We start from the raw sequence: 25,459 nt of genomic DNA, 5'->3' as shown, positions 1-25,459 counted from the left end.
ACGGACGAGCACGAGCTGCCAAAAGTTACGCGTGAGAGGGGGAATCCTACGACACGCGGCGCTGTCGCCGTGTCTTTCGTCCGTCTTTTTCTAACGTATAAACGTACCTTTTCTCTGTACACGTACGTTGAACTGATTGTTCGAACTCGTACGTTACTTGGTCGATCGCGTGACTTTCAGAAGAAACCCGAAAATTATGGTTTTTCTAGTCTATATTGTGTCGCGTAACGGACGCCGCGACCGAGAGTCCTCTGGTCGGTTACGTACCTCGAAATCAACACTGTTTAACGAATTTTATGCTATGTTCAAATACCTCGAATTAATGCGATATTTAAACATACCGCCCCCCTTGCACAGTCCGTGCAATAATTAGGAGGAGCGTTAATTCGTTGTCACGTCGCGATCAGTCACCATCGAGAAAAGTTGGCATGTACTTAATTATGAAAATTGAGTTACTTGCATTATCGCCGCGAGAAGGTCAGTCTGCCCTGCAATCTGTGCTGGGGTGAGGATCACCTCCTTCATGGGGGCCTGGTTTAATACCGGCGCGTTTGGTCGGCGAGACCGTACTTATTATCCAGTACCGCAAATTAAAGACACAGGGTATGTAAGAATCAACGCCGTTTTTATGTTCAAACGGCAGTTCTCGCCTTCCTGTGTCTGGTACCGCGGAATTCGGGACTTTTTCTATCCCGTCTGCGGTTTCGACGGCTCATGTCGATGTTGACTCATCGACGGGCAGTTATACACAACTTTGTAATTGATCGTGTATAAGTGGCTGGGCGTACTTGAGTTACACGCACATGCCTGTTCTTGCCCAGGAATCGGTCCTCGTTACTTCCCTTTGCCCAATGATTCGAGGGGAGAAGAGGGTTGTGTATCAAAACTAATTCCTTTGATTTAAACTGCATTCGCGTGGTATGCCACTTGTAGCAATTCTGGAGCTACGTGAGTCACTCGCGCATGCAATTGTTTCCAGAGTTGCTCGTAGAAGTTCTGAATTTTTCTCAATCGCTTAAACCGCGAAAGGATTTTCAGTTTCCACTGGAAGTACATTATTTGGACTTCCGATCCTAAGTGGTACGGTGTGAGAGACGCATAATCCTCGACTAGTCCTATAAGCGGCGTTCGCGACGAGATTAACTCGCTGCGATCTTGCAGAATTGTGTCTACATTTTCTCGCTTCTAGACGTAAATCGCCGAGGATGCGTTTCGGGTTGATTTTCCCGATTTTACCGGCTATTTTCATACCACCAAACGAATCGCGGGATGTAGAGTCTGGTTTGCTCAATGGCCTCGATCCGAGTCATATGATCTACGGACTCATTTTCCGTGAAAAACTTCGATTATTCTCCCTCGTGGTCGGGGTTCGTATCTAGCTTCCTCCGCAGCCTTAAGAGAACGGAGAGTTTACTCCGGTCTCGGGTAATTAAGAGGCAGCCAGACTTTAAACCGCCCCGGTTTTCCAGTGCGACGGGTTTATTGGAAGCGTATGTCGTCTTCCTCCACCGTTGTGGTACGCACCGAGGTCGAGGGGATTTTTCAGTTTCTCCGAACCTTCGAATCGCTTGATCCAGCGATTCGAGTACGGTGCCTTGCAGCGTTCTTATGGTTACCCGGGTTTCGCCCGCTGCATTTCTCGGACCGGTGATCGCCCATCCGAAGCAGTGTCTGGCGCTATGAAACCCTCATGCTTTATTCGACGAAATCTTGGTAGAATAATTTGGACCTATGCAACCGTGTCGATCAGAATTTCAATATTCTGATCAGTGCGCGATTCACATCGCACTCGTTTTATCGAACACTCGTACTTAGGCTGTGGCCGATGGCACTGTCCTCGGTACAACTGTACTGAACACGATACCGTGTTACGTTGAGGCGTGTTTCACATCAGCACTCGAAGTCGAGTTTTTGGGCTTTGACCTGAATTTGGCAGGCCGACGTCGTGAGGCATTCGAACGCCATTCTTCAGGATTGTCGTACTCGTTATTCGGTAACGGTTTCTGGTCGCGAGCTTCCTAGGTTTGCTCGAAATGTAGCAGGGGATGGTGCCTCCCGTTGCACTTTTTGCAGATATTGAGGCTCTGACACCGCTGCACTGTGTGGGTTGTGCCCAAGCATAGTAAGCACTATGAGAGCTGGTCCCTCTAAGCACGCATTCAGATGATATAGCTTCTGTACATCAGATAAAGATGCATTATTGACTACCCCGGAAGTGAATAGATCCTCGAAATGTTCCCATTCTCGAGGATCTCCTCCGAATTTGGGCAATCGTTGCTTCGGGAGCTCGATCGGCATGCTCATTTGTTGGACTTCCGGTGCCGCTGGTGTAGACTCAGTGGCGATTCGGTCCATTTCGGTGGTAACGTAATTCTGGAATTCCTGGAATTCGTTTTCCACACCGAGGAGGTAGCCCGGCTTAAACAGCGCGTAGGCTTGTACTTTCGCGGCGGGAACCATCCTACGCACGCTTGTATACAGGGCGCGGGTGTCCCGCCATAATTGTCTGGCGTAGTAGAGTTTTTCCTCAAGAAGTTTCTCTGAGTACTTCGCTCTGCCAATCTTTTTCAAGTTTGTGGTCAGCGTTCTGAGACGGTCGAACTCTTCGGTTAATTCCGTGAGTTGATCCTCAAGGTCAGACCGCGACAATTCTTCCGCAATCGCCATAGTGTATTTTATCGAGGATAAATCAACTCGATTTAAACTCTGTCGTGGTTAATTCTTCACGTACGAGAGTGTTCACTCTTTTCCCGTTCCAATCAACCTCGATTCGACCCGGCTCGAAGGACCTTATGTTAGGGGGAGGAGGTTTGAAAATACCTCGCCTAACGGGGGTCCGGATCTCGAGGGAAGGAACAGACGGAAAATAAACGGTACAATTATAATTTTATTTTCGCTTGATCGCCTTATGCGACTAAGCCGTTTATTTTGTTAAATTTGACTCTTAAATACAGACAATAGAAGAAATTGGGGAAAAAACTCAGACGTCTGGCTGACGTCTAGAAAACCCCTCGCGTCGATCGGTCTGATGGCTCGCGTCGCGCTGTTATGGAATAGAAAGAGAGAGACGAATTCAGGCGTTAAATACCTGACAACGTTAGTCACGTTGTGTGTCTTACTCTTTTCCGCACGCTCCTGGTTTGTGCTCGTCGCACTCAGAAGCGGGAATCTCAGCTGCCGCGATACGCAGCTAAGCGAGTGGACTGTATATGTGAGCGTTCCCTTTAAATCGGGAATCGCTCTGTTATTGTTACGAGATCGGGGTTTGTATCCAGCTTCCTCCGCAGCCTTAAGAGAGCGGAGAGTTTTCTCCGGTCTCGGGTAATTAAGAGGCGGCCGGATTTAAAAACGTCCCGTTGTTCTAGTGAGATTTAATCTCGTTACTTTGACGACTGCAACTCTTGATTGTCGCAGGAGAGGGTGAATAGAGGGAGGTTGTAAAGCTCCAACCGTCACCCGGTCCTCGGTCCCCTACCGTCTTCGTATGTGCGTACGGAACACAGTGTGGTGTAGTCTTTCAACGGCGTATTTGACGACTTACGTAGAGACTATTACACCACGGCGCTTTGTGAGTCGCGTTCTACGCACAGTAGCCGTACAGGACTGGCGGTCAGTGAACAGCGCTCTAGCAGGTCGCCGGAAGCTAGGCTTGGAATAACTCGTCCCAAGCTCCGACTGGAAGATGGCAAGTCCACCCAGGGTATACACGCCACGAAGGCCCCTATAGGTGGGAGCAAGACCGTTCGAAAACCAAGGGAGGATCGAGTCTTAATCTCGATGCCTCTCGCACGACCGCTGTTTGCAGCAATACGTGGAAAATTCGGGAACTCGATGATACCGAGTTTCCCGCAGTCTTTTAACCGGGTCGTACTCACGATCGAATCGATTAACTAGCTGATTCGACAAACGGAATTACACGTAGGTTACTGGTATGAATTTTCTTACGCAATCTAATCAGTAAAGCTACGGCTATACGTCGCTTGTCCGCTTAACGAAAGCTCGAATAACTCGAACTATTCGAATCTGCGATAGAATCAGCCGATGTGTCACAAGATGTTTTCTCAACGAAAGCTCGAATAACTCGAAGCGATTCGGAGATTTTGGGGAATCTTGCGGAGCGTGATCGTTTACCGATGTGCTCAAGGCAGGATCCTAATTAAGAGTAACGGACGAGCACGAGCTGCCAAAAGTTACGCGTGAGAGAGGGAATCCTCCGACACGCGGCGCTGTCGCCGTGTCTTTCGTCCGTCTTTTTCTAACGTATAAACGTACCTTCTCTCTGTACTCGTACGTTGAACTGATTGTTCGAACTCGTACGCTACTTGGTCAATCGCGTGACTTTCAGAAAAAACCCGAAAATTATGGTTTTTGTAGTCTCTATTGTGTCGCGTAACGGACGCCGCGACCGAGACTCCTCTGGTCGGTTACGTACCTCGAAATTAACACTGTTCAACGAATTTTATGCCATGTTCAAATACCTCGAATTAATGCAATATTTAAACACCAGACCTAACCCAGACCTAAACGGAGTTATCCTTTAAAATATTGATCCAGGCCAGGTTTAATTGACTGTCTCAGTGTGGTACCACATTACTACGTGATCCAAACCAGAAAAAGCCCAGGATCTGGCCAACAAGTATGCGAAAAATGCGAAAACATGAGTCTGATGAGGGCAAATCCCAGACTTAACCCAGACCTAACCAGTGTTATCCTCTAAAATATTGATCGAATCCAGGTTTAATTGACTGCTTCAGTGTGGAACCACATTACTACGTGAACCAAACCAGAAAAAACCCACGATCTTGGCAACAAGTATGAGAAAAATGCGAAAGCATGTGTCAGATGAGGGCAAATCCCAGACCTAGCCCAGACCTAACCGCTGCTATCCCCTAAAATATTGATCGAAACCAGGTTTACCGACTGTTTCAGTGTGGTACCGCATTACAATGTTATCCAAACCAGAAAAAACCCAGGATCTGGCCAACAAGTATGCGAAAAATGCGAAAGTATGAGCCAGATGATGGCAAATACCAGACCTAACCGGTGTTATCCTCTAGAATATTGATCGGAACCAGGTTTAATTGACTGTATCATACTGGTTCCACATTACTACGTGATCCAAACCAGAAAAAGCCCAGGATCAGGCCAACAGGTTTGCGAGAAATGCGATAGTATGAGCCAGATGAGGGCACATCCCAGAACAAAACGAGACCCAACCGGAGTTATCCTCTAAAATAGTGATCGAAACCAGGTTTACTTGACTGTTTCAGTGTGGTACCACATTGCAACGAGATCCCAACCAGAAAAATCCCAGGATCAGGCCAACAAGTATGCGAAAAATGCGAATGTATGAGCCAGATGATGGCAAATCCCAGACCTAGCCCAGACCTAACCGGTGCTATCCCCTAAAATATTGATCGAAACCAGGTTTTATCGACTGGTTCAGTGTGGTACCGCATTTCTACGTTATCCAAACCAGAAAATGCCCGGGATCTGGCCAACAAGTATGTGAAAAATGCGAAAGCATGAGCCAGATGAGGGTAAATACCATACCTAACCGGTGTTATCCTCTAGAATATTGATCGGAACCAGGTTTATTTGACTGTATCATACTGGTTCCACATTACTACGTGATCCAAACCAGAAAAACCCCAGGTTCTGGCCAACAAGTATGCGAAAAATGCGGAAGTATGAGCCAGATGATGGCAAATACCAGACCCAACCGGTGTTATCCTCTAAAATATTGATCGGAACCAGGTTTTATCGACTTTTTCAGAGTGGTACCGCACTACTACGTGATACAAACCAGAAAGGAACCCAGGATATAGCCAAGAAGTATGCTAAAAATGCGAAAGTATGAGCCAGATGATGGCAAATACCAGACCTAACCTATACCTAACCGGTGTTATCCTCTAAAATATTGATCGAATCCAGGTTTAATTGACTGTTTCAGTGTGGTACCACATTACTACGTGATACAAACCAGAAAAGAACCCAGGATATAGCCAAGAAGTATGCTAAAAATGCGAAAGTATGAGCCAGATGATGGCAAATACCAGACCTAACCTATACCTAACCGGTGTTATCCTCTAAAATATTGATCGAATCCAGGTTTAATTGACTGTTTCAGTGTGGTACCACATTACTACGTGATCCAAACCAGAAAAAAACGAGGATCTGGTCAAGAAGTATGTGAAAAATGCGAATGTATGTGCCAAATGAGGGCAAGTAAAAGACCTAAAAGAGACGCAATCAGTGTTATACTTTAAAATATTGTTGCGCCGGGGAGTATTACTCGTCGATCGCCGCATATTAAAACACAACAAAAATAGCACAACGTAACACAACTAAGAACTTTATTAATAAGGAAGCTTTTCGATACGTTCGTTCGCCTTGCGATCTGTCGTAGTTCTGTTCTTCAAATCGTTGCCGGTTTCTCAGCAACCCGGAAGGCCACGGGATCTCGCTTCCGCTCGTTCGTAGGGGCAGCTTCACATCGTTGCGGAACAGCCTTCACGTTGCCGCAACGATGCATCGTCAATCCGTCGCAACAATATTGATCGAGGGCAGGTTTGATTGACTGCTTCAGTGTGGTATCACATTACTACGTGATCCAATCCAGAAAAAGCCCAGGATCTGGCTATCAAGTGTGCGAAAAATGCGAAAGTATGCGCCAGATGATGGCAAATACCAGACCAACACCAGACCAAACCGGCGTTATCCTGTAAAATATTAATCGGAACCAGGTTTAATTGACAGTTTCGGTGTGGTACCACATTACTACGTTATCCAAACTAGAAAATAAACCTGAATCTGGCCAACAAGTATGCGAAAAATGCGAAGGTATGAGCTTGATGATGGCAAATACCAGACCGAACCCAGATATAACCGGTGTTATCCTCTAAAATATTCATCGAAACCAGGCTTAATTGACAGTTTCCGTGTGGCACCACATTAATACGTGATCGTAACCAGGAAAAAACCCAGGATCTGGACAACAAGTATGGGAAAAATGCGAAAGTATGAGCTAGATGATGGCAAATACCAAACCTAACTCAGACATCACCGGCGTTATCCTCTAAAATATTTATCGGAACCAGGTTTAATTAACTGTTTCAGTGTGGTACCACATTAATGCGTGATCCTAACCAGAAAAAAACCCAGGACCTGGCCAAAAATTATGCGAAAAATGCGAAAGTATGAGGCAGATGATTGCAAATACCAGACGTAACCCAGACATAACCGGTGTTATCCTCTATTATATTGATCGAAACCATGTTGAATTGACTGTTTCAGTGTGATACCACATCAATACGTGATCCTAACCAGAAAAATCCCAGGATCTGGTCATTCAAGTATGCGAAAAATGCGAAAGTATGAGCCAGGTGATTGCAGATACCATACATAACCCAGACATAACCGGCGTTTTCCTCTAAAATATTGTTGCGACGGATTGAAGATACATCGTTGCGGCAACGTGAAGGCTGTTCCGCAACGATGTGAAGCTGCTCCTACGAACGAGCGGAAGCGAGATCCCGTGGCCTTCCGGGTTGCTGAGAAACTGGCAACGATTGGAAGATTAGAACTACAACAGATCGCAAGGCGAACGAACGTATCGAAAAGCTTTCCTATCAATAAAGTTCTTAGTTTGCATTATAGTTGTGTTACGTTGAATTTGTGTTGTGTCAATATGTGTCATTGGGAAAAAGCCCCGCCCCGGCGCAACAGTGGTGCCAGAAGCGGGATTACGACTCGTTCTGCTGCCAGGGCGGAGAGTTTTTCGTCGTTGGAGGTGCTCTTGGAAGGACTACAGCGGAACATCGCAACGCAGTTCCAGGAGCAGCAACGCTTATTTGCTGAGGAACGGGAGCGAACCGAAGAGAGGCGGACAATGGAGAGGGCTGCCGCTTCGGCCAGAGACGCTGCCGGCGAGGAGAGGATCGGAGCTGTCGAAGACCAGTGTCAGGTCCTATCCTGAAATGTTGAGCGAATTTTAGAACGGCTTTCGGGAGCCACGGTCCGCGATAGGGAGCGCGAGCCTGTTACTTCTGACGGGCTCGCGGGCCTTTCAGCTTCACAGTCGGTCCTTCAAAGTGGGAGAAGGGTAAATCAGAGTGTTTCCGATTTGGGTTACACTCTGAAACCCTCTGTGTTTGATGGAAAATCTTGTTGGGAAGAGTACAAGATTCAATTCGAGACCGTTGCGGAGGCGAACGGATGGGATGGACCAAGGAAGGCGTTGGCCTTGGTCTCATTGTTGGAGGGGCCGGCTCGAAGCATTTTGACGACTCTCCCCGTTGAAAGACGCTTCGATTACACCGCGTTGATTTCGGCTTTGGAATTCCGTTATGGAATGAAAAATTTCGCTAATTTAAATTACGTAAGGTTCCAAAATTATAAACAACGGAGAGGGGAGTCCATCTCCGATTTGGCAGCAGAAATTGAGAGGCTGGCGCAGGCTGCGTTCGGCGATTGTCCGGCCGAAGTCAGAGACAAGCTCGCGGTCTCTCAATTCATTGCTGCGCTGGTCAATGAAGAGATGAGGCGGACCTTGCGACTCGGCGGTTTCATTTCGTTGCGAGCCGCCGTCGTGAGGGCTCTCGAAATTGAAGCCGTCGAGGCAGTATCGACGCCGTACGTTAGGCCCAAACGGTCATTCGAACCTTTTTCTTTTTCGGGGGGGGGGGGGGGGGAGCCCCGCAAACGGAGATTTCAGGACGAAGAAGGAAAACTTTTGGGCAAGGAGGATGGCAGCAAGAGGATCGTGGAATGTTGGAATTGTAAACAAACCGGACACATGCAGCGAGACTGTCCTAAGAGGAACATGAAGAAGGGAAACTTGAAGAAGTCGGTGTAAAGGAGGAGACTCCGGCTTCGTTTTCTTCTACCCCCGTCGTAAGGAAGACAAACTTGTCAGAAGATTCGACTAGCGTCGAGGGAACCGTCGAGGGAAGGAGGTGTCGGTTCGTCATCGACACGGGCTCAAGTGTGAACTTGAGGAAATTTCACAAGAATGACAAGTCTTGCGTGGCGGGAGTACAAGAAAACATTAACATTTACTCTGTTTCCGGTGAAAAGTTACAAATTCTAGGAAAACGACGTTTCTCTGTTACCATTGGAAGCCTCCGAACCGAGGAAGATTTTCTTTTGATTGAAATGGTTGAAGAATGCATTTTAGGAACGAACTTTCTCCAAAAGCATTCTTGCCAGCTGGATTTCATCCTAGGAAAACTTCGGATTGAAGGACATCAAGATATGGATTTGAAGAGGAATCATCCTGAAGACCGGGTCCTGTTGCTTGCGGAAATGAAGAATGAAGCTTCTACTCCGGAATTTCTTCTACATCTGTATGGACGTTGCTCTGTTGACCTTTCCGAACAGCAGAAGACTGAATTCCGAAGGTTATTAAACAAATTTCAAGACGTTTTCGCAAGGGATCCCGATCAAGTAGGAAGATGCGATGTCGTTCAACACAGAATTGACACTGGGGATCATCGTCCGATTAAACAACCACCGCGGCGTTTGCCTATACATCGCTGCGGTGAAATTGAAGAGCTGCTTGCGAAAATGGAAAGGCAGGGAGTAATTGAGAAATCAGGAAGTCCGTGGTCTTCTCCAATTGTACTGGTGAAGAAGAAGGATGGAAGCACCCGATTCTGTGTAGACTATCGTCGTCTTAACGAAGTCTCGAAGAAGGACTCCTATCCCCTTCCCAGGATTGAGGACACGCTGGATGCCCTGGCTGGTGCAACCTGGTTCTCGACGATAGATTTGCAAAGTGGTTACTGGCAAATTGCTGTACACGAAGAGGATAAGGAGAAAACCGCCTTTTGTGTTGGTGCTGGTCTTTGGCAATTCAAGGTGATGCCGTTTGGACTCTGCAATGCCCCTGCTACTTTCGAACGTCTTATGGATACAGTATTGACGGATTTAAACTGGAAAATCTGTCTGGTATACCTGGACGATGTTATAATTTTCGGAAGAAGTTTCGAGGAGGAAATTGAACATTTGAGGAAAGTTTTCACCCGCCTGCGCAAGGCGAAATTGGTCATGAGCCCGAAGAAATGCAATTTCTTTTGCCGGGAGGTAAAATACCTCGGTCACATGGTTTCCGAACAAGGCGTTAAGACGGACCCCAAGAAGATAGCCGCGGTACGAGAATGGCCTGTACTCAAGAATCAGACGGTACTGCGAAGTTTCTTAGGACTTTGCACTTATTACAGGAAATTTGTCCAAAACTTTTCAGCGATTGCAAAGCCCTTGTATCGTTTGACGGAGAGTAAGATTTCTTTCCAATCGACAGAGGAATGCCAGAAGGTATTCGAAGACTTGAAGACGCATCTTGCGAAGTCCCCTATCTTGTCTTACCCCTTGCCTGATGCGGATTTCATCTTGGACACCAACGCCTCGAGCAATAGAATTGCTGCAGTCCTTTCCCAGATTCAAGATGGGCAAGAAAAGGTGATTGCATATTTCTCGAAGGTGCTGGGAAAGGCGGAAAGAAATTATTGTGTGACAAGAAGGGAACTATTAGCCATTGTAAAATCCATTGAGCATTTCCACCATTACCTCTATGGCCGCAAGTTCTTGGTGAGGACGGATCATGCTTCCTTAAGATGGCTCCTCTCTTTTAAGAATCCCGAAGGACAAACTGCAAGATAGATAGAGCGTCTTCAACAGTACGAGTTCGAGATCAAACATCGTGAAGGAAAGAACCACGGGAATGCAGACAGCCTTTCTCGGAGACCATGCGAAGCTTTGCAATGCAAACGCTGCTTACGTCTGGAGCAAGATCGCGAAGAAGAGCATCTTGTTCTCAGGACCACCTGCGTATCTGTGAGGACGGAAGATTGGATTAAGGCCCAGGAAGAGGATGAGTATTTGCGATTTATTCGACAAGCGAAGATTGAAGAGAATAAGCCTACTTGGCAGGATGTTTCAGCACATTCCCATGATGCGAAGTACTTCTGGAAAACGTGGGATTCCTTGGAAGTACAACGTGGATTATTGTTCCGGAGGTGGGAATCTGCTGATGGAAATGAGTTCAATCGGTTATTGGTTGTACCGAAAAGCAAAATTGCCGAAGCCCTTCAGGAATGCCATGATGCGCCTTCTGACAACGATTTCCACGGTGTTGCTGAAGGAAGTGATAAGCCAACATGGAGTTCCGCTAGAGCTGCATTCTGATCAGGGTCGGAGTTTCGAATCAAGCATCTTCAGGGAACTGATGAAGATACTTGGAATTGTGAAGACAAGGACAACTCCATTACACCCTCAGTCGGACGGGCTCGTTGAGCGGATGATTAGAACCTTGTTGCGATATTTGTCTCAGTTTGTTGCAGAACATCAAAAGGACTGGGACGAATGGATTCCAACGTTCTTGCTTGCTTACCGTTCCTCGCAACATGAAGTGACACAGAATACTCCGTCGATGGTCCTCACGGGACGGGAGCTGCGCCTTCCTATGGATCTTCTAAGGGGAGCTGTTCCTGCTGAGCGAAAGGATGAAGATGATTTCATTGAGGAAACCAAGAAAAGGATCGATGAAGTTCACAAATTCGTTCGACAGCGGATGCGAATTTGTTCGGAGAGGACGAAATCGTGGTATGATTCGTTCTCGAGATCAATTTCCTTTGCTCCAGGAGAGAAGGTGTGACTATACAATCCTCGAAGGATGAAGAGAAGATGCCCGAAGCTCCAATACGACTGGGAAGGACCCTACGAGGTGAAAAATCGGCTGAATGAGTTGATATACCGGATAGTCCGTTCCCCGAAGTCCAAACCAAGGGTTGTGCATGTGAATCGACTGGCTCGGTACGATTCACGAGAGGCCCCCTGCAAAGATATTGCGAGGTGAGGATCGAGGAAGATGGCCGACATCGTCGCCCAAGAAGAGGACGTTTCATCGCAGAAGGCGAGGATCGGGTTTTCTTACCGGCCGCGGAGGACTCTCCATTTCCGAAGGTCAGAACGGCCGGGGAAGTGCGATTCTCCCCGGGGAGGGTCGCCCCCCAGTCATGCTCGACTCTAATAACGGAGTGGGGCACAGACGGTCGGACGGCGGAATTGTGGTATGTTCCACAACCGATCTTCGAGGAAATTCTCCTTGGAGATTGGGGAACATCCCATGGGAAGTTCTCTCGTGAGGCTGGGGGGGGGGGGGAATCCGCATCCGGGAAGACATCAAGAAAGAAGTACGCAAGTCGTAAGAGTCAAGAGGAGGGCGAGGAGCGGTCGGGATTTAAGTTCCATCCTGAGGAATCGCACAAAGGACTTACACCGGCGCCTTGCTCAAGGTTTTTGAGTGGTTTTCCTTGGGACGAAGGACGAATGTCAAGGCGCTGACTGTCTGATAAAGGCCACTCAGATAAATTTTCGACCTATTAGTTTATCTACTTTACAGACAGAGGTGTACAGGTTCGACGCAGCTTCGCGACAACCCGGAGGTTAGGAGATTACGGGTGAAGTTGGCTGTTCGAACGGAATTTGCAACGGTCGGGACGACCGCTCTGAAGGAAGAGGGAGCAGTGTTGCGACGGTATGAAGATGCCGCGCAATACCGCGAAATTGCATCGTCGCAATGGTGTGAAGAGGCTTCGCGATGAGATAAAGCTGCCACACAAAAACGAGCGGATGCGAGAAACCGGAAAACGATTTGAAGAGGAGAACTACGACAGATCTCAAGACGAACGAACGTATCGAAAAGCATCCTTGTTAATAAAGTTCTTAGTTGTGTTACGTTATGCTATTTTAATTGTGTTATAATATGCGGCGATCGACGAGTAATACTCCCCGGCGCAACAATACTTTTAGACTGTGTGTTGATTATAGGCAGGTAAACAAAAAAATTGTCAAGGATAGATATCCCTTACCTCTGATCGAGGATCAGCTGGACTTGTTACAAGAAGCACGCGTTTTTAGTACACTTGATCTGAAAAATAGTTTTTTCCATGTACAAATGGAAAGATCAAGTCAGAAGTATACGGCCTTTATTGTGCCGGATGGCCATTACGAATTTCTTCGCGTTCCTTTTGGACTTTGTAATTCACCAGCAGTATTTCAGCGATTTATAAACTTCGTATTTAGAGATTTAATGCGAAAACGGATTGTTTTAGCGTATATGGACGACTTGATAATTCCATCCGACAATATTGAGAGAGGCATTGAGAGTTTAGGGATAGTTTTGTTGAGAGCAAGCGAGGCTAGTCTAATTATTAATTGGAAAAAATGTTGTTTATTGCAAACGACGGTCGAATTTTTAGGTCATATTGTACATGACGGACGCGTTCGTCCTTCTGATCGCAAAACGGAAGCAGTGCGAAAGTTCCCAGAACTAAAGACTATTAAGCAGGTTCAGAGTTTTCTTGGGTTAATAGGGTACTTTAGGAAATTTGTCTTTGGTTATTCAGTGATTGCGCGTCCGTTGACGAATCTCCTGCGAGCTGATGCCAAATTTCGTTTTGAGACGACTGAGAGGAACGCATTTGAACAACTTAAATCTGTGTTGTGTGAAAAACCCGTATTGAATTTGTATCGAATTGGGACTGAGACGGAGCTTCATACGGATGCGTCCGCGTTGGGGTATGGAGCAATTTTGCTCCAGAAAAATAACGAAGATCAGCGTTTTCATCCGTTGTATTATTCTAGCGGCAAAACAACATCGAGCGAAGCAAAATATGCGAGTTATGAGCTAGAAGTTCTTGCGATTGTGAAAGCGTTGAAGAAATTCCGGGTATATTTATTAGGCATTACATTTGTAATCGTTACGGATTGTCGTGCTTTTGCTCTTACAATGGGGAAAGGGGATCTTTGCGTGCGTGTTGCAAGGTGGGCGTTGTTGCTTGAAGAATTCAGTTACTGCATCGAGCATCGTCCAGGGCGAAGCATGGTACATGTGGATGCGGTTAGCAGAAATCCACTTCCCACGTGTTTTGAGATTAATGAATCTGACAGCGGATTGACAATTCGACTACGGAAAGCTCAAAAAGATGACGATGCCGTGTGTAAACTTCGGGACTTAGTGCGAGAAGGCAAAACTGAGGACTATGTTATGCGTGGTGGTCTCGTTTACAGGGAATTCAACGGGGACATTCAGCTTATTGTGTCACAGAAGATGCAAGCGCAAGTTATAAGACGAGCTCATGAGTGTGGGCATTTCTCTACTGGAAAAACCGAAGCTCTAATACGAAGAGACTATTGGATACCGAATTTACGACAGCGAGTGGAAAAAGTCGTTCAAAATTCTATAGCGTGTATTCTTGCAGAAAGAAAGCACGGTAAACAAGAATGTTTGTTGAATCCGATTGAGAAGGGGAGTGTTCCATTGGATACGTTGCATATCGACCATCTCGGGCCCCTTCCGTCCACAAAGAAGTCGTATCAGCACATTTTTGTAGTAGTCGACGCTTTCTCAAAATTAACGTGGCTCTTTGCAACCAAAACGACAGGTACTGCGGAAGTACTGATGCGATTGAAGAAACTGGCTTTGGTTTTCTGTAATCCACGGAGGATCATCGCCGATAGAGGTGCTGCGTTCAGGTCGAATGAATTTAAGCAGTATTGCCGTGACGAGAACATAGAACTTTCGTTAATTACTGCAGGTGTTCCGAGGGCCAATGGTCAAGTTGAGCGACTTAACAGAACATTGATATCATTATTGACGAAATTGTCTGTTCCAAAACCCTGTGATTGGTATAAACATCTTGAAGTCGCTCAACAGTGTTTAAATTCAACTGTGCATCGGAGCATTGGAACATCGCCATTCCATCTCCTTTTCGGAACTCATCTAAGATTAAAGAACTACCCGGATATCAAAGAACTGCTTCATAAGGAATGGATAGCGACGTTTCAAGAAGAGAGAGATGAATTACGAGTGCAGGCAAGCGAAAGTATTGCGAAAGTGCAACAGGAGAATAAACGAACATTTGACAAAGGTAGGCGAAAGGCAAGGGCTTATTGCGAGGGTGACTTGGTTGCTATTAAGCGAACTCAACGAGGTCCGGGTCTTAAGATGGCTCATAAATACCTTGGGCCTTATGAGGTAATTCAAGTTCTTCGCAATCAGCGCTATTTAGTACACAAGATTGGCGAAGAAGAAGGTCCTCAACAGACCTCTACATCTGCTGATTTCATGAAGCTGTGGATCAGTAGTGAAAGCGAAGAATCAACAGAAGAAGAAAATAACGATGTTGACAAAGACATTCGAGGTCGAATGTCCTAGCAGGATGGTCGAGTGTAGGAGTGATTACATAGTAATAGCTCGAATCGCGTATGAGAGTGGGGGATTGCGAGCTGGGCATGAGTTGCGGGGTTTTAAAACGATGGGACGATTGCAATTTTGTTATTACTAATGTTTGCGACGTGATAGCGAGCGGTGTATTTAATATATATATCTTTCCACTTTCCTCCAATCCTCTACAAAATCCTACAATATTATACAGGATAACACCGGTTAGGTTTGTGTTAGGTCTGGTATTAGCAACCATCTGGCTCATACTTTCGCATTCTTCGCATATTTGTTGGCCATATTCTGGGCTTTTTCTGATTTGGATCAGGTAGCAATGTGGTACCACACTAAACCAGTCAATTAAACCTGGATTCAATCAATATTTTAGAGGATTACACCGGTTAGGTTTGTGTTAGGTCTGGTATTTGCAATCATCAGGCTCATACTTTCGCATTTTCCGCATACTTGTTGGACTGATCCTGGGCTTTTCCTGGTTTGTGTCACGTAGTAATGTGGTACCACACTGAGACAGTGAGTTAAACCTGGATTCGATCAATACTTTAGAGGATAACACCGGTTAGGTCTGGGTTAGGTTTGGTATTTGCCATCATCTGGCTCATACCTTCGCATTTTTCGCATACTTGTTGGGCAGGTCCTGGGCTTTTTCTGAATTGCATCACGTTATAATGTGGTACCGCTCTGAAACAGTGAATTAAACATGGATTCAATCAATATTTTAGAGGATAACACCGGTTAGGTCAGGGTTAGGTCTGGTATTTGCAATCATCTGGCTCATACATTCGAATTTCTCGCATTCTTGTTCGCCAGATCCTGGGTTTTTTCTGGTTAGGATCACGTATTAATGTGGTGCCGCAATGAAATAGTCGATTCAAACTGGATTCGATCAATATTTTAGAGGATAACAACGGTTAAGTCTGGGTTACGCCTGGTATTTGCATTCATCTAGCTCATACTTTCGCATTTTTCGCATACTTGTTGGCCAGAGCCTGGGCTTTTTTCTGGTTTGGATCACGAAGTAATGTGGTACCACACAGATGCAGCCACTTATACCTGATTCCGATTAAGATTTTAGTGGATAACGCCGGTCAGGTCTGAGTTAGTTCTGGCATTTGCCATCATCTAGCTCATGCTTTCGCATTCTTCGCACACTTGTTGGTCAAAACCTGGGCTCTTTCTGGTTTGTATCACTTAGTAATGTGGTACTTTCTGAAAGAATCAATAAAAACCTGGCCTCGATCAATATTTTAAAGGATAACACCGGTTAGGTCTGGGTTAGGTCTGGTATTTGCAATCATGTGGCTCATACTTTCATAATTTTCCCATACTTCTTGGCCAGATCCTGGGTTTTTTCTGGTTAGGATCACGTATTAATGTGGTGCCACAATGAAATAGTCGATTCAAACTGGATTCGATCATTATTTTAGAGGATAACAACGGTTAAGTCTGGGTTACGTCTGGGATTTGCCATCATCTAGCTCATGCTTTCGCATTCTTCGCACACATGTTGGCCAGATCCCGGGTTTCTTCTGGTTTGGGTCACGTAGTAATGTGGTACCACACTGAAACAGTCAATTAAACCTGGCCTCGATCAATATTTTAAAGTGTAACACCGGTTGGGTCACGTTTTGGTCTTGGATTTGCCCTCATCTGGCTCATACTCTCTTACTTTTCCCATACTTCTTGGCCAGTTCCTGAGTGTTTTTCTGGTTTGGATAACGTAGTAATGTGGTACCACACTGAGAGAGTCAATTAAACCTGATTTGGATGAATATTTTAGAGGATAACACCGGTTAGGTCTGGGTTAGGTCTGGTATTTGCAATCATTTGGCTCATACATTCGAATTTCTCGCATTCTTGTTGGCCAGATCCTGGGTGTTTTCTGGTTAGGATCACGTATTAATGTGGTGCCACAATGAAATCGACGATTCAAACTCGATTCGATCAATATTTTAGAGGATAACAACGGTTAAGTCTGGGTTACGTCTGGGATTTGCCATCATCTAGCTCATGCTTTCGCATTCTTCGCATACTTGTTGGCCAAAACCTGGGCTTTCTCTGGTTTGTATCACTTAGTAATGTGGTACTTTCTGAAACAAGCAATTAATCCTGGATTCGATGAATATTTTAGAGGATAACACCGGTTAGGTCTAGTATTTGCCACCATCTAGCTCATACTTTCGCATTCTTGGCATACTTGTAGAGCAGATCCTGGGCTTTTTCTGGTTTGGATCATGTAGTAATGTGGTACCACACTGAAACAGGCAATTAAACCTGGATTTGATCTATATTCTAGAGGATTACACCGGTTAGGTTTGTGTTAGGTCTGGGTTATGCCCGCATCTGTCTCGTACTTTCGCATTTTTCGCATACTTTTTTGCCAGATCCTGGGCTTTTTGTTGTTTGGATTACGTAGTAATGCGGTACCACACTGAAACAGACAATTAAACCTGGATTCGCTCTATATTTTGGAGGATAACACCGGTTGGGTCACGTTTAGGTCTTGGATTTGACCTCATCTGGCACATTCCTTCCCATATTTCGCGTACTTCTTGGCCAGATCCTGGGTCTTTTTCTGGTTTTGGTAACGTAGTAATGTGGTACTACACTGAAACAGTCAATTGAATCTGGTTCGATTAATGTTTTAGAGGATAACGCCGTTTACGTCTGGGTTAGGTCTGGTATTTCCCATCATCTAGCTCATTCTTTTGCATTTTTCGCATACTTCTTGGCCAGATCTTGGGTTTCTTCTGGTTTGGATAGCGTAGTAATGTTGTACCACACTGAAGCAGTCAACTAAACCTGGTTTTGATCAATATTTGAGTGGTTAACTCCGGTTGGGTCTGGGTTAGGTCTGGTATTTGCAATCATCTGGCTCTTACTTTCGCATTCTTCGCACACATGTTGGCCAGATCCTGGGCTTCTTCTGGTATGGGCCACGTAGTAATTTGGTACCACACTGAAACAGCCAATTAAACCTGGCCCCGATCAATACTTTAAAGGATCACAGAGGTTAGGTTCGTTTAGTTTTTGGGATTTGCCCTCATCTGGCTCATACTTTCATACTTTTCCCGTACTTCTTGGCCAGATCCTGAGTGTTTTTCTGGTTTGGATAACGTAGTAATGTGGTACCACACTGAGACAGTAAATTAAACCTGATTTCGATGAATATTTTACAGGATAACACCGGTTAGGTCTGGGTTAGGTCTGGTATTTGCAATCATCTGCCTCATACATTCGAATTTCTCGCATTCTTTTTGGCCAGATCCTGAGTGTTTTTCTGGTTTGGATGACGTAGTAATGTGGTACCACACTGAGACAGTCAATTAAACCTGATTTCGATGAATATTTTAGTGGATAACGCCGGTTAGGTCTGACTTAGTTCTGGCATTTGCCATCATCTTGCTCATGCTTTCGCATTCTTCGCATACTTGTTGGCCAAAGCGTGGTCTTTTTCTGGTTTGGATGACGTAGTAATGTGGTACCACACTGAGACAGTCAATTAAACCTGATTTCGATGAATATTTTAGTGGATAACGCCGGTTAGGTCTGAGTTAGTTCTGGCATTTGCCATCATCTTGCTCATGCTTTCGCATTCTTCGCATACTTGTTGGCCAAAACGTGGGCTTTTTCTGGTTTGTATCACTTAGTAATGTGGCACTTTTTTTTTTTTTTTTTTTTTTTTTTTTTTTTTTTTTTTTGTCGTGGGGAAAATCTTCGAAAGACTCCCTCCCACCTTCTTGGGGAGAGGTGGGAGGGGTGTGTGGGATTCCCCGCGCCCGTACAACGACAGGCGCGGGACCTACCCACTAAAAACCCCACGGTGACCCTTCGGCACGCTTTGGGAGGATACCGGGAATCGCTCGAAGCATTCTTCCGGTATCCTCCCCGTGCCCGCGCTTTCGCGCCCATCCCCCGGGGGGACAATCGGTCCCCCCAGTAGACACACTGCCTCATAGCGGCGGGACGGGGCCACTCCATCCCGCCGCTATCCGTCCCGGGGCCGCGTTTAGTGGCGGCTGCGAGCCCCAACTCGCAACCGCCCGCGACCCCGTTTCCACCCCTCGGCGGCCGGGCGTTCATGGCCGCACCAGACCGCCGAGGGTGCCTCCCCTTGCGTCGGACCGGTAGGGGGAGGCACTCCTACCCCCAACCGGTCCGACCCGGCGCCGCCTGGCGGGAGGAGGGTCCCCTCAGGACCCCCCTCCCAGCCTAGGTCATCCGCCACGCCGAGGCGGCCGCCCGCGACGCCTCGCGACCGGGCGACGACCTCGGGCCACCGCACGAGCGCGAGCTTCCGCGCGCCGCTGAAGCTCGCGCTCCCTCCCCGCGGCCTCCTTCTGCAACATTACGTTCTCGCAGAAGGAGGCCACGGCCCTCCACTTCTCCTCGCTGCCGAGCATGGCGCGCACCACGCCCGGCAGCGAGACATCCCGCCCGACGACGCCGACCAGGACACGGCGCTCCCCCTCCCACGCGGGGCATACCTCCAGGGTATGATCCGCCGTGTCCTGCTCAGCGTCGCAGTGGCAGCAACGCGCCGTCGGCTCCTTCCCTATTCGGCACAGGTATCTTCCGAAGCTGCCATGCCCGGAAAATACCTGTGCCAGCCGGTAGGTGAGGCTGCCATGGCCTCTGTCCAGCCACTCCTTCAGGAGTGGCCGAACAGCCCCGACAGTCCGGTGCCCCGCGGTTGGCAGAGCCAGCCGCTCCTGCCACGCGAGCAACACGGACTGCCGGGCCTGGCGCTTCAAATCGCCCCAAGCAGGTTCCTGCCCGCCCGGGACCGCCCCCACCCCCGCGCGACGGTCGACGCGGTGCCGGTACATCACCGCGTGCGACCGCGCGAGCAGGTAGTAATGTGGCACTTTCTGAAACAATCAATTACACCTGGCCTCGATCAATATTTTAAAGGATAACACCGGTTAGGTCTGGGTTACGTCTGGGATTTGCCCTCATCTGTCTCATACTGTTGCATGTTTCGCATACCTGTTGGCCTGGTCCTGGGCTTTTTCTGGTTTGGATCACGTAGTAATGTGGTACCACACTGAAACAGTAAATTAAACCTGGCCTCGGTCAATATTTTAAAGGATCACAGAGGTTAGGTTCGTTTAGTTTTTGGGATTTGCCCTCATCTGGCTCATACTTTAGCATTTTTCGCATATTTCTTTGCCAGATACTGGGTTTTTTCTGGTAAAGATATCGTAGTAATGTGGTACCACACTGAAACGGTCAATTAAACCTGGTTTCGATAGATATTTTAGAGGATACCACAGGTGAGGTCTGGGTTACGTCTGGGATTTGCCCACATCTGGTCCATACTTTCGCATTCTTCGCACACTTGTTGGCCAGATCCTAGGCTTTGTCTGGTTTGGATCACGTAGTAGTGTGGTGCCACACTGAAACAGTCATTTAAACGTGGCCTCGATCAATATTTTAAAGGATAATTCCGGTTGGGTCTCGTTTAGGTCTGGGATTTGCCCTCACCTGTCTCATACTTATGCATGTTTCGCATACCTGTAGGCCTGATCCTGGGCTTTTTCTGGTTTAGATCACGTAGTAGTGTCGTGCCACACTGAAACAATCAATTAAACGTGGCCTCGATCAATATTTTAGAAGATAACACCGGTTAGGTCTGGGGTAGGTCTTATATTTGCCCTAATCTAGCTCATACTTTCACATTTTTCGCATACTTTTTGGCCAGATCCTGGGCTGTCAGTGGATTGGATGTCGTAGTAATGACGTACCAGAATGGGGCAGTCAATTAAACCTGGATTCGATCAATATTTTAGAGGATAACGCCAGTTAGGTTTGGGTTAGGTTTGGTATTTGCCATCATCTGGCTCATACTTTCGCATTCTTCGCATACTTGTTGGCCAAAACGTGGGCTTTTTCTGGTTTGTATCACTTAGTAATGTGGCACTTTCTGAAACAATCAATTACCCCTGGCCTCGATCAATATTTTAAAGGATAACACCGGTTAGGTCTGGGTTACGTCTGGGATTTGCCCTCATCTGTCTCATACTGTTGCATGTTTCGCATACCTGTTGGCCTGGTCCTGGGCTTTTTCTGGTTTGGATCACGTAGTAATGTGGTACCACACTGAAACAGTAAATTAAACCTGGCCTCGGTCAATATTTTAAAGGATCACAGAGGTTAGGTTCGTTTAGTTTTTGGGATTTGCCCTCATCTGGCTCATACTTTAGCATTTTTCGCATATTTCTGTGCCAGATACTGGGTTTTTTCTGGTAAAGATATCGTAGTAATGTGGTACCACACTGAAACGGTCAATTAAACCTGGTTTCGATAGATATTATAGAGGATACCACAGGTGAGGTCTGGGTTACGTCTGGGATTTGCCCACATCTGGTCCATACTTTCGCATTCTTCGCACACTTGTTGGCCAGATCCTAGGCTTTGTCTGGTTTGGATCACGTAGTAGTGTGGTGCCACACTGAAACAGTCATTTAAACGTGGCCTCGATCAATATTTTAAAGGATAATTCTGGTTGGGTCTCGTTTAGGTCTGGGATTTGCCCTCACCTGTCTCATACTTATGCATGTTTCGCATACCTGTAGGCCTGATCCTGGGCTTTTTCTGGTTTAGATCACGTAGTAGTGTCGTGCCACACTGAAACAATCAATTAAACGTGGCCTCGATCAATATTTTAGAAGATAACACCGGTTAGGTCTGGGGTAGGTCTTATATTTGCCCTAATCTAGCTCATACTTTCACATTTTTCGCATACTTTTTGGCCAGATCCTGGGCTGTCAGTGGATTGGATGTCGTAGTAATGACGTACCAGAATGGGGCAGTCAATTAAACCTGGATTCGTTCAATATTTTAGAGGATAACGCCAGTTAGGTTTGGGTTAGGTTTGGTATTTGCCATCATCTGGCTCATACTTTCGTATTGTTCGCACACTTGTTGGCCAGATCCTGGGTTTTTTTTCTGGTTTGGATCACGTATTAATGTGGTGCCACACTGAAATAGTCTATTCAGCCTGGATTCGATCAATACTTTAGAGGATAACACCGGTTAGGTTTTTGTTAGGTCTGGTATTTGCAGTCACCTGCCTCATACTTTTGCATTTTTCGCATACTTGTTGGCCAGTTCCTGGGCTGTCTCTGGTTTGGATCTCGTAGTAATGTCGTACCAGAATGGGACAGTCAATTAAACCTGGATTCGATCAATATTTTAGAGGATAACGCCCGTTAGGTTTGAATTAGGTTTGGTATTTGCCATCATCTGGCTCATACTTTCGTATTCTTCGCACACTTGTTGGCCAGATCCTGGGCTTTTTCTGGTTTGGATCTCGTAGTAATGTGGTACCACACCGAAACAGTTAATTAAACCTGGTTCCGATTGATATTTTAGAGGATAACGCCTGTTACGTCTGGGTTAGGTTTGGTATTTGCCATCATCTGGCTCATACTTTCGTACTCTTCGCACACTTGTTGCCCAGACCCTGGGTTTTTTCTGGTTTGGATCACGTAGTAATATGGTACCAGAATGAAACAGTCAATTAAACCTGGTTTCGATCAATAGTTCAAAGTATAACATCGGTTGGGACACGTTTAGGTGTGTGATTTCCCCTCATCTGACTCTTACTTTCGCATTTTTCGCATACCTGATGGCCAGATCCTCGACTTTTTCTGGTTTGGATCACGTAGTAATGTGGTACCACACCGAAACAGTTAATTAAACCTGGATCCGGCTACTATTTTAGAGGATAACGCCGGTTAGGTCTGGGTTGTCTCGGGTATTTGCCAACATGTAGCTCATACTTTCGCATTTATCGCATACTTGTTGGCCAGATCCTGGGATTTTTCTGGTTTGAATCACGTAGTAATGTGGTATCACTCTGAAGCAGTCAATTAAACCTGGTTTCGATCAATATTTTAGAGAATAACACCGGTTTGGTTTTTTTTAGGTGTGGCATTTGCCATCATCTGCCTCATACTATCACATTTTTCGCATAATTGTCGGCCAGATCCTGTGTTTTTTTCTGGTTAGGATCACGGATTAATGTGGTGCCACACTGAAATAGTCAATTCAACCTGGATTCGATCAATATTTCAGAGGATAACGCCGGTTAGGTTTTTGTTGGGTCTGGTATTCGCCATCATGTCGCTCATACTTTCGCATTATTCGCATAGTGGTTGGCCAGATTCTGGGCTTTTTCTGGTTTGAATCACGCAGTAATGTGGTATCACACTGAAACAGTCAATTAAACCTGGTTTCGATCAATATTTTAGAGAATAACACCGGTTATATCTGGATTAGGTCTTCGATTAGCGCCCATCTGGCTCATACTGCCGCATTTCACGCATACTGGTTGGCCAGTTCCTGGGCTTTTTCGGGTTTGGATCACCTAGTAATGTGGTACTACACTGAAACAGTCAATTAAACTTGGTTTCGATCTATATTTTAGAGGATAACACCGGCTAGGTCAGGGTTACGTCTGGTATTTGCCATGATCTAGCTCATACTTTCGCATTTTTCGCAGACTTGTTACCCAGATCCTGGGCTTTTTCTGGTTTAAATCACGTAGTAATGTGGTATCACACTGAAACAGTCAATGAAACCTGGTTTCGATGCATATTTTAGAGGATAACACCGGTTAGGTCTAGGTTAGGTCTTGGATTAGCGCCCATCTGGCTCATACTTCCGCATTTAACGCATACTTGTTGGCCATATCCTGGGCTTTTTCTGGTTTGAATCACGTAGTAATGTGGTACCACACTGAAACAGTCAATTAAACCTGGTTCCGATTAATATTATAGGGGATAACGCCGGTTAGGTCTGGGTTAGGTCTTGGATCAGCGACAATCTGGCTTATACTTCCGCATTTAGCGCATACTTGTGGGCCAGATCCTGTGTTTTTTTCTGGTTAGTATCACGTATTAATGTGGTGCCACACTGAAATAGTCAATTCAACCTGGATTCGATCAATATTTCTGAGGATAACACCGGTTAGGTTAGGGTTCCGTCAGGAATTTGTTATCATGTAGCTCATACTTTCGCACTTTTCGCATACCTGTTGGCCAGATCCTGGGCTTGTTCTGGTTCGGATTACGTAGTAATGTAGTACCACACCGAAACAGTTAATTAAACCTGGTTCCCATTAATATGTTAGAGGATAACGCCGGTTAGGTCTGGGTTGTCTCTGGTATTTGCAATCATCTACCTCGCACTTTCGTATTTTTCGCATACTTGTTGGCCATATCCTGGATTTTATCTGATTTCAATCACGTAGTAATGTGGTACCACACTGAAACAGTCAATTAAACCTGGTTTCGATCAATATTTCAGAGGATAACACCGGTTATGTCTGGGTTAGGTCTTGGATTAGCGCCCATCTGGCTCATACTTCCGCATTTAACGCATACTTGTTGGCCAGTTCCGGGGCTTTTTCGGGTTTGGATCACCTAGTAATGTGTTACCACACTGAATTAGTCACTTAAATCTGGTTTCGATCAGTATTTCAGACGATAACACCGGTTAGGTTTGTGTTAGGTCTGGTATTTGCAATCATCTGGCTCATACTTTCCCATTTTTCGCAGACTTGTTGGCCAGATCCTGGGTTTTTTCTGGTTTTGGTCACGCAGTAATGTAGTACTTCACTGACACTGTCAGTTAAATCTGGCCTCGATCAATATTATAGAGGATAACACCGGTTAGGTTTGTGTTAGGTCTGGTATTTGCAATCACCTGCCTCATACTTTCACATTCTTCTCATACTTGTTGGCCAGATCCTGGGTTTTTTCAGGTTTGAATCACGTAGTAATGTGGTATCACACTGAAACAGTCAATTAAACCTGCTTTCGATCAATATTTTAGAGGATAACACCGGTTATGTCTGGGTTAGGTCATGGATTAGCGCCCATCTGGCTCATACTTCCGCATTTAACGCATACTGGTTGGCCAGTTCCTGGGCTTTTTCGGGATTGGATCACCTAGTAATGTGGTACTACACTGAAACAGTCAATTAAACATGGTTTCGATCAATATTTTAGAGGATAACACCGGCTAGGTCAGGGTAACGTCTGGTATTTGCCATCATCTAGCTCATACTTTCGCATTTTTCGCATACTTGTTGGCCAGTTCCTGGGCTGTCTCTGGTTTGGATCTCGTAGTAATATCGTAGCAGAATGGGAGAGTCAATTAAACCTGGATTCGATCAATATTTTAGAGGATAACGCCGGTTAGGTC

Source organism: Colletes latitarsis, chromosome 12, assembly GCF_051014445.1.
Source record: "Colletes latitarsis isolate SP2378_abdomen chromosome 12, iyColLati1, whole genome shotgun sequence".
Classification (NCBI taxonomy): Eukaryota; Metazoa; Arthropoda; class Insecta; order Hymenoptera; family Colletidae; genus Colletes; species Colletes latitarsis.
Note: the sequence above shows the minus strand (reverse complement) of the source record.